Below are 9,696 nucleotides of genomic sequence, written 5' to 3'. Positions count from 1 at the left end.
GGGGTATGAGAGGGGTGTGGCCAAAAAAGAAAAGTTCAAAAAATGTACTTTTAAAACGCATCTATCAGTGGGAAACCAGTGATGTAAATCAATGGCTTGATAGGGCTAGTAATCCAGGCATACCTGTTTTAGCTCCATAGTCTTCCCAGAGCCAAGTTATAAGCCTTTTGTAATATGTAAAGGAGGCTGAAATACCTGTGATCTCCTGTGGGAGTGTCCTGGACTCTCTGCACTGGACTGTCACCTCCTCTACTTCCATTATATAGAGCAGAGAGCTTCATGAAGGAAATGCAAAGATCAGCAAAAGAAGGATTACATTTCTTTCAAAGTAAAGCAAGTAGCAGTATGTTTATGTTCATTACCCTCTCACCTTTCTAGCACTGAGATGCCATATTTATTAAGAGTAGAGATAAGCGAATTTACAGTAATAACAAAGCAAAGCGCTTCCATATCTCTGCAATCCGCTCATTAGCTTGCTTCCATTTAATGGACTGTAGCTCTGTGCTGCTCCTCACTGGGTGCTGGGAAAAGCTGGATCCAATCCTGGGTAACTAGACTTTGCGTTGTTATTACTGTAAATTCGCTCATCTCTAACTACGAGGCGTGCATCTCTTCATTAATTTGCACATTTCACTTTGACTTTCACTTTGGGATAAATATTGTAAAACTTGTAGGATGCTTTTACTAACAATGGACTAAATAGTGACTAATTCATAATAAAGAAAATTAATCTTTCACCATCTGTGTGTGTGTGTGTGTGTGTGTGTGTGTGTGCAGACGTGCACAGCACAACAATAGATGCTGCAATCACATGACACAATGCTCTCCCCAGCCACTGTCTCTGTCCATATCTGGGAATATGCTGGCACGCATCTGGACAGAGATGGATTACCGCTTAGACATCTGCTATGTCACCAATGAAAATCACTTTGAACATATGTATGTATAGAACCTGGCTAGACGGTGTGTCTTTCCATGTAAATAAGTGTGTGCTATGTTCACTCGGTTATGAATTCCGAGGCAATTTGCATCGTTCTTTCTGAATCCACCTGTATTAGAAAAGGATCTGTTCACTTAAAGATTTTAAACTTGTTTGTTGCCTTTAACAAGTAATCTGTCAGGCATACAGTATATTATGATCAGAGCCTCAGACATGAGTAGATAGTAGATAAGCGATAACACAAATGATACTTGTCTCTTAGCTGATGGCTGTTTTCAAGGTTAATAAATTATGTTTTCCTTTCAAGCTCAAGTGTCATAAAGGCTGTGCAGAGCTGAATCATGCATGCCTCCTCCCTGTTCCACCCCTTCCTACCCAGTATGATTGATGTACAGGGCACAGTGCGAAGTTTAACTACCACTGTAGCACCCATAGTGGCCAGTGGTGTCGCTACCATAGAGGCAGGATGGGCGGTTGCTGTGGGGCCGTGCAGGAGGGGGGCCCGGGGAGAACATAAGAGCCTCCTGTGTCCTTCTACTTAACCCCTTATGTACTGCAGTGTGCAAGTGACCCAATGTTTACTTACATGCTGCAACACAAAAAAGGGTTAACAGGCAGAAGACGGGATAAAAAAACTTTCCTTCCATGCACTGGTAACCCCTGACCTCTGTTCTCACTGCTTGCCCATCTGTGCAGAGGTCAGGGGTTTTCAGTGCACCAGCAGTAGAGCAAAGATTTCCTTGTCTTTTGAACATTGGGTCACTTACACACTGCAGTACATAAGGAGTTAAACAGAAGGTAGTCTGCTCCTGCATATTTGACATGTTAAAGCATGTTAAAGCATTGAAGCTGTCAGTAGCAGACTGGTGCTAACTAATTTAGCGGATGAGTGTTCTAAAACAGTGCTTCTCAATTCCAGTCCTCAGGCCTCACCAACAGGTCATGTTTTGAAGATTCCTTAGTATTTCACAGGTGATATAATTATACTCAGTGCATCAGGTGTTATAACAGGTGATCTTTGTATGGGATATCCTCAAAACATGACCTGTTGGTGAGGCCTGAGGACTGGAGTTGAGAAGCACTGTTCTAAAATAACGTTTTCTGTTAGGTCAGCAGTTGGCGTCGTGGATCTTTGGCATAAAAAAAGTTTTCTTACAGGACAGAAGTTCATGTTCGTGGATCAGTGGCACAAAATTACGTTTTCTCCCAGGACAGTACTTGGTGAATTGGTGATGGGGTATGGGAGTGACCCTCCCCCCTCGCTTTGGTCACTCCCAAAAAAACTCACCCTAATTGTGCATTCACGAAAGAATGCACAATAACTAAGGCAAGGTAACTTGCTGCTGGTAGTAGCTTTAGAAGTTTCTTATATCACATTTAGAGGACAGCATCCTCAGTAATATATCCCATCAAGAGCCCTTCCTATACCATGAAACCACCCACGAAACCACAAGAGAAGTTAAAACCTCACACAATTACCTTATCGACAACCATTGTGCGACTCTAACTACCCTCACAATATTTAAAACCCCAAGAACAGTTATCAGCCACTCGCCATGCGTGTCCGAAAAAATGGGATACAAATTGTAATATACTGTGGCACAAGAAACAGGGATGGAACCACACGGCTATGGTTTAAAAGAAGGAGAATGTTGTCTTTGTAAACCATAGTAATGGGGATTTGTGTCTGGATATTACTGTTCTTGGGGGATGGATTGCATAATTCACTTTGCAGAGGTATAAAGCTGCTGTGGATATACTGTATCTGCCTGTGTTGTAAATAGTGTAATTCAGCCACACCATGGGTAATTTATTTGATGTTAAGGTTGTTTATTTACATGTTTCTGAATTGACTTTGGGGATTTTTTTTGTGAATATCAGATTATTTGGGGTCTAAACATTTCTTTACATATATATTTTTTAAAAATTACCTATGTTTGGCATTTATGGTAATGGGGACTTGGATAGACACTGTCTGTCATGTGCTGGGTGGGGAATTAATCCTTTACATCAGGCACAGGCGTAGTAAAATCCGGTGCTATCCAGGCTTGATTCATTTTTATGAAAGTCAGCCTCTCCAAACTTAGGCAAGACAGCCTCGTCCTTCTAGCTGTTACAATGATCAGCCAGTTAGCAATTTCTTCCCTGATACTGCCATGCAGTTCCTGGGACAGGATGCCTTTCCTACTACTGAGTAGCTGAGGCCAAGGTGGTGGAGGAAGAGGCTAAGGACCCTGATGATAGCCCTTAAAAGCAACGCAGAGGCAAGATCAGTGTGACCAGTTGATGCTATTGCTACAACTCCCTTGGAAGAATGCTAATCTAGTGGGCAGTGATCGACATATATTGCCCTTGAGTATAGCTGGAGCTCCACAAGTCAGTGCTGAGGTGCACCCAGTTGGAGACAGAAAAGAGTTGGCAATTTTATTCTGCAGGTAGCTGTGAAGCGATGGAACAGCCTGCTTGGAAAAATAATACCTACTTAGTACTTTCCACTTGATGGGTGGGCACAAGCCATCAGCTCCCTGAATGATTTGGAATCTACTACCTTGAATGGGAGCAGCTGCAAGTCAAAAAAATTAGCCAGGTGAGCATTCAGCTTCAGTGCCGTGGGATGGGTGTTGCTATACTGCTGTTTACGGCCCATGGACTCAGACAGTGATTGCTGTCTAAGCAGAGCTGATGTTTGACCGCATAGCCCAATGAAGGAGATAGAGGTGGATTGTACCAAGTGAGAGCTGCTGCCTCCAACAGAGGTAGAGGAACCCTGGCTGGTGCTAATTAAGTGTTGCGCAATGGTAGATACTGCCATTCATGGTTGCTGAAAAGCAGTGGCCTCGGGGTCCTGATTCTGCCATCCATTGAGGTGGTGGCATTCCAGGTGCTTTCTCATTGCAGTGGTACCAATGTTTACACTTGACCCATGGCTGATTTCCATTTACAGAGTGTGCACACTGGTTGACAGTCAGAAAAAACTGCCAAACTTTAGAATGGTATTGACATCTCTTAGTAGCAGGTGGAGTGTGTACTGGCTGTTGACTTCTGCTGCTGCCTGGGGGTACACCGCCTGGCTGATTATTCCTGATTTCTAGTCGGCCATCTGGGTGAGGGTGTACACCTACTCCTTTTGCCTTGTGGAGGTCCACCTCTCCCTTGACACCCACTTGCTGGCACAACCACACCTTCCTTCCCTGATGATTATGTTGATTCTGCCTGTGGACCTGTACCCCAATCGCAGTCTGCAACATCATCATCTTCGTAATTGGGGATCAAGGTTTATTTTCCAATGCTGTCATTCTCCAGTGTTAGGCAGTGTGATTTAGAAGGTGCCTTCACAGGCTCTCCTGACTGCCTTGAGGGCTTTTAATGGCTGCCATCTCAACACGGCCTTCTAAACACTTACCATCTGGACATTCCTCTTCATCATCTGAAAATAACAGTTGAGACTCCAAACGTAGTGCTAGGCTTGAAAAAAGTTGGGAGGCTGATGGTGCTTTGAAGGTGTTTGACTTAGTCAAAATAGGAGAAGGGGCTGAGCAGAGAGACTGCTCTTGCCATGTAACGGTTGTGTCTGATGATCATGTTAGCTGGCTCCAAGTATGGCTACTGCCTTGTGTGGAGCTGGAATTCAGGAAGAGCCAATCCACAACTGCAGGCTGACTGGTCACAACTTGACCACTGACTTGTATAGGTAGCTGCACCCTGTTGCCACACCTGTTGCTATTAGCACTACCACAACTACTTGTTCCGCCACTTTTCCCACCCTGACTGATATCCTAGACAGAAAATGGACTTAATAAGCCACATGACTCTGTGGGTTAGCCTCACCCTAGATGGCCAAAAAGGGCATTATTTTTTAATAAAACACTAAGGAAAGTGCTGCAATTTTTCCAAACAGGGAATGGACGAAATATGCCACCTGCCTCAGTGGGTTAAATACACCCAAGATGGCCAGAAGATACGTTATTTCTAAATATTACACTTAACAAATTGTCACAATTTTTCCAAACAAGGAATGGATGTACTATGCCATTTCTCTGTGGTCACCGGTGGCCATGTGCAACAGCTGGAGAGCCAATGTTCCCTACCCCTGATCTAAGGGTATTATAGTCATTTACATGGTTGTAGATTGACTAATAGGTTCTCGGTAGAAGGGTTGTTCCACCATGATCTCCCTTTAGGAGTTTTTAGTTTAAGGGTACAAACCCACTTGACTTATTTACTGCGTGAATCAGTCTTAAAAATAAGCAGGCAAAACGCAGGTTGGCTTTATACGATTGTTCTGCATTAAAATATGCAATTGCGTATTTTTGAAGCGTGAAGCTACATGCGTTTTTCACACAGGTTGTTAACAACTGATGCTTTGCTAACAACAAGCTTCACGCTTCATAAATACGCAATTGCGTATTTTAATGCAGAACAATCGTATAAAGCCAACCTGCGTTTTGCCTGCTTATTTTTAAGACTGATTCACGCAGCAAATACGTCAAGTGGGTTTGTACCCTAATGCTGTATACAGTCCCTTTTTAGTTTTAGTTGCTACAATAAAATTCATTATTTTACAACTTGTGGATGTGCATAGTTTTCATAAAAGAGATAAATGACAATATTTCAAAAAATTTAACAAAAGCTAGACCATGTGGGTTCTACTTAGTACAAGGCCTCTTTCACATAAAATCTGTCCACAATTGCGGCCACACTATGGACCCATTCATTTGAATGGCTATGGTCACATGCAAGTATGTGTTACGGGGCCATTATCTCATTCACTAATGAATGGGTCAATTCACTGCCGATAGCTATGGATGTACATCAGTAGTGCGGTCCATAGCTATGGGTCCGTGGCTACAGACAGCCCTATGGATGTGTGGATGAAGCCTAAAGCTTGACATGCAGCTTTTACTTGCTCTTGTGGCTTGGTGGTTCTGCCCTTTATTTAATTGATAATGTCATATTTATAGAGGGTCTCCTTATGCTCCTGTGCTTTAGATGTGATATCCCTTCATATGAAATTCAGCAGTGCTCTTAATTACAGTAAAGTTCTCGCTAAAGCTTTAAAGCTTCAATAATATCTCAGATCTATCAAGTATATGTAGGAAAAGCATTTTTCTTTTATTCCTAGGGGATATCGGTAACATTTTGGGGCAGCTTACTTTGGATTTCTTTAATAAAAATATTCATAATATGAGAATGAGAATTAGTCAACACCTTTCAATGAATCATATTTAAGCCTCACAGAGAACGGTAGAAGGTTGCTAGGCAACCAGAGCCACAAGTATGATACCTATTAAATAGCTAAATAATGATATACACATAAACATTAAATTATAGATGCAGACTTCAGGTAGCAACATATTCCCTAACATTTAGTTACACTCCATTGAATATGTGTAAACAGTGTATCAATAATGAAATTAACCCTTAACGTCTTTAGTAATATAAACAGATATTCTAAATAATGTACATCCCTTAATCCAATCAAAACAATTCAGACACAGTAAGGTATGGACCCAATACCAATGAAAGGGTTATGTGGTATCGGAAGTTAGTAGCTTATCCATTAAGCCTTGTAAGTTGTAAGGTGCAGCCTCCATGGATCAGACTTGTTCCAGCACATTGAGATCTGGGGAGATTTGAAGATCAAATGAGCCAGTCCTGAAGAATATTTGCAGTTATATTAGCGCTAGGGCACTAGAGATTCAGAGGGCAAGCATGAGAAAGGATACATACTGCTACATAACTATGTTTCCAACATATATACATTTTAGAGACCTGCTGTATTAACATATACAGGATTATCGCTTCTCGGCCTTTTGGCTAAGATCAAGTGTAGTTTCTGTTCTTATCAGTTTAATATCTGATACATCCCCTATCTGGGGACCATATATTAAATCAATTTTTAGAACAGGGAGATGGAAAAAGAGCTTGCTCTGTCCTCTCCAGGCATTGACCTGGTATTGCAGTGCCTCCAGGTTCAGTGCACCAAAAAAAAAAAAAACATATACAGGATGTGCAGAAAATTGCCAGGGCAAGGTCTGTAGTATACTACATTCACACCATTAACCATTATAATACACTGTGCCTTGCAAATGAATTAATTATATACTGTGCCACCATATATGAATTATATAATGTGTACCATATTTTAATATACTGTGCTCCATATTTGAAATAGTGAATAAACTGTGCCCCTATCAATGAATATACAGTGCTATTTTAAGTACTAGGCCCACCTTTGAGCATAGAATAGATAACACCCTCCTCTGTGCCGCTAAACTATTAGGTCACCTCCTCCATTCATACAGCATTAGGTCATGTTTACACTGCAGTACCGGCTGGATAATCTTTCACGCCACAGAGTTCTGATGCGGGTGCATTCGTGCACGCCCGCATCTAAACTCCCCAGTGCACACTATGAAGCTTGCGGCCGCAGCAGCTCGCTTCATAGTGTGCACTGACATTGTTTTCTATGGCCGCTATTCACTGAATAGCGGCCACAGAAAACTGACATGTCAGTTTTCTACGGCACCGCGAGAGATCCCAGCCAGAGCGTATACTATGAGGGAGATTTATTAAAAATTTATACCTTTTTTTTTGAGTGGAAAAGTCACAAAATTTGGAGCAACCGCATACTGTAGCTGCGCTAAATTTTGCGATTTTTCCCCGACATAGACTGATCATGCCTACTTAAGCTTACGCTGAAAGTGTGCCTAATTTATCATGTGCGACTATCTAAAATAGTCGCACATGTGTCGCAAACTCACTCCACACTAGAGGTGGTCTATTTCACCAGCTGTAATGTGGAGCCGGTATGCTCCGTGGGTCGGGTGCAGTGCACCCGGTCCATGGAGTGTAAGGGGTTAAGTAGTGATGCAGCAGCATCACTACTAACCTTCTGTGGCGGTACAGTAAGGAAGGGTTTCCCACCCAAAAGCAGAAAGCAGTCTGCTTCTGGGCGGGAAATTTAAAATTCCGGCAGAGAAGTAACAGTCTGGCTCCCAGGGGCTTAAGCCCCTGGGAACCAGACTGTTGTGGCACTGCACCTGCACCAGCAAGGAAGGGGGCACTTAACCCCCTTCCTTGCTGGGGCAGATGCAGTGTGATCTCCATGGGGGGGGTTACCTGCTGCTTCTTCCTCCATTGTTGATAGCTGTCACGAGATGTCCCGATAAGCCCCACCCCCTATTCGACCATGTCCGTTGCGGGGGGGGGGCTTACCGGATATCCCGGGACAGCTAGCAACAATGGAGGAAGCAGCAGCAGGTAACCCCCACCATCACCCTCCCCCCCTGCCCAGAGCGCACTGCATCTGCCTCAGCAAAGAAGGGGGGCACTTAACCCCCTTCCTTGCTGGGCAGATGCAATGCGCTCTGAGGAGGGAGATGGTGGGGGTTACCTGCTGCTGCTTCCTCCATTGTTGCTAGCTGTCCCGGGATGTCCAGGTAAGCCCCGCCCCCCGCGAGGGAAAGCCTCGCCCCCTGCATCTGACACGGTCGTATAGGGGCGGGGCTTATCGGGACATCCCGGGACAGCTATCAACAATGGAGGAAGCAGCAGCAGGTAATCCCCCCCCCATGGAGATCGCACTGCACCTGCCCCAGCAAGTCTGGTGCCCAGGGGGTTAAGTCCCTGGAAGCCAGACCTTAACTCCCATGCTGAAGGTCACCCAGCTTTCCCAGGATCCTGTATGGGTTAACCTTAGAGGATGCTGGGAAAGCTGAGTGACCTTCAGCATGGGAGTTACAGTCTGGCTCCCAAGGACTTAACCCCTTACTTGTTGTTTGTTTTTGCTTGTGTTTTTTTTGTCTTTTCTTTTCCAGATACCGGCATGCAGAGGACTACGTCGGATTCGTTTGGACTGCGTCCATGACCGGCAGACTTTACTGTACAATAAAATGGTCAACGAGGGGTGTGGGGGTGTTTTTATTTGAATAAAAAAAAAATTCTAGGTGTGTTGTATTTTCTTTCATTACTTTACAGACTTAGTAGTGGAAGCCGTCTAATAGACGGAATCCATTACTAAGTCGGGGCCTAGTGTTAGTCGGTATAAAATGGCTAACACTAACCCCCCCATTATTACCCCAGTACCCAATGCCACCAGGGGTACTGGGAAGAGCCGGGTGCCAGTGGTCCTGGAGCGTCAAAATTGGCGCTCCTGGACCGGGCGGTAGCAGGCTGGTAATATTAAGGCTGGGGAGGGCCTAAACCAATGGCTCTTCCCACCCTGATGTTACTAGGCTGCTATTGCTTGGTTTTTACCCCGGCTGGTTATGGAAAGGGGGGGGGGGATCCTATGTGTTTTTTTTTCAAATTATTTATTTAGGCCCTCCCCAGCCTAAATATTACCAGCCTGCTGCCGCCCAGTCCAGGAGTGCCAATTTTGACGCTCTGGGACTACTGGCACCCGACTCTTCCCAGTATCCCTGGTGGCATTGGGTACTGGGGTAATAATGGGGGGGTTAGTGTTAGCCATTTTATACCGGCTAACACTAAGCCCTGACTTAGTAATGGATTCCATCTATTAGACGGCTTCCACTACTAAGTCTGTAAATTAATGAAAGAAAACAGAATACACCAAAATTAAAATTTTATTCAAATAAAAACACCCCCACACCCCTCGTTGACCATTTTATTGCACATTAAAGTCTGCTGGTCATCGATGTAGTCCAAACAAATCCGACGTAATCCTCTGCATGCTGGTATCTGGAAAAGAAAGGGAGAAGAAAATGCTCATTACCTAGGAGGTAAACCAGGGC

At 44.0% G+C, this 9,696-nt stretch overlaps 1 non-coding gene across 1 annotated transcript; it reads left to right on the top strand.

Moving 5' to 3' along the window:
* The first annotated feature begins 6,737 nt into the window (after nucleotides 1-6,737).
* LOC138780673 (U2 spliceosomal RNA) lies at nucleotides 6,738-6,928 on the top strand. Its single transcript, XR_011361345.1, has one exon. It is a non-coding gene; the product is annotated as a U2 spliceosomal RNA (small nuclear RNA).
* Nucleotides 6,929-9,696: the final 2,768 nt, after the last annotated feature.

This window comes from Dendropsophus ebraccatus, chromosome 1, assembly GCF_027789765.1.
Source record: "Dendropsophus ebraccatus isolate aDenEbr1 chromosome 1, aDenEbr1.pat, whole genome shotgun sequence".
In the NCBI taxonomy this organism is placed as follows: domain Eukaryota; kingdom Metazoa; phylum Chordata; class Amphibia; order Anura; family Hylidae; genus Dendropsophus; species Dendropsophus ebraccatus.
The sequence above is the reverse complement of the archived record's forward strand: the minus strand, read 5'-3'. Positions and strand labels throughout refer to the sequence as shown.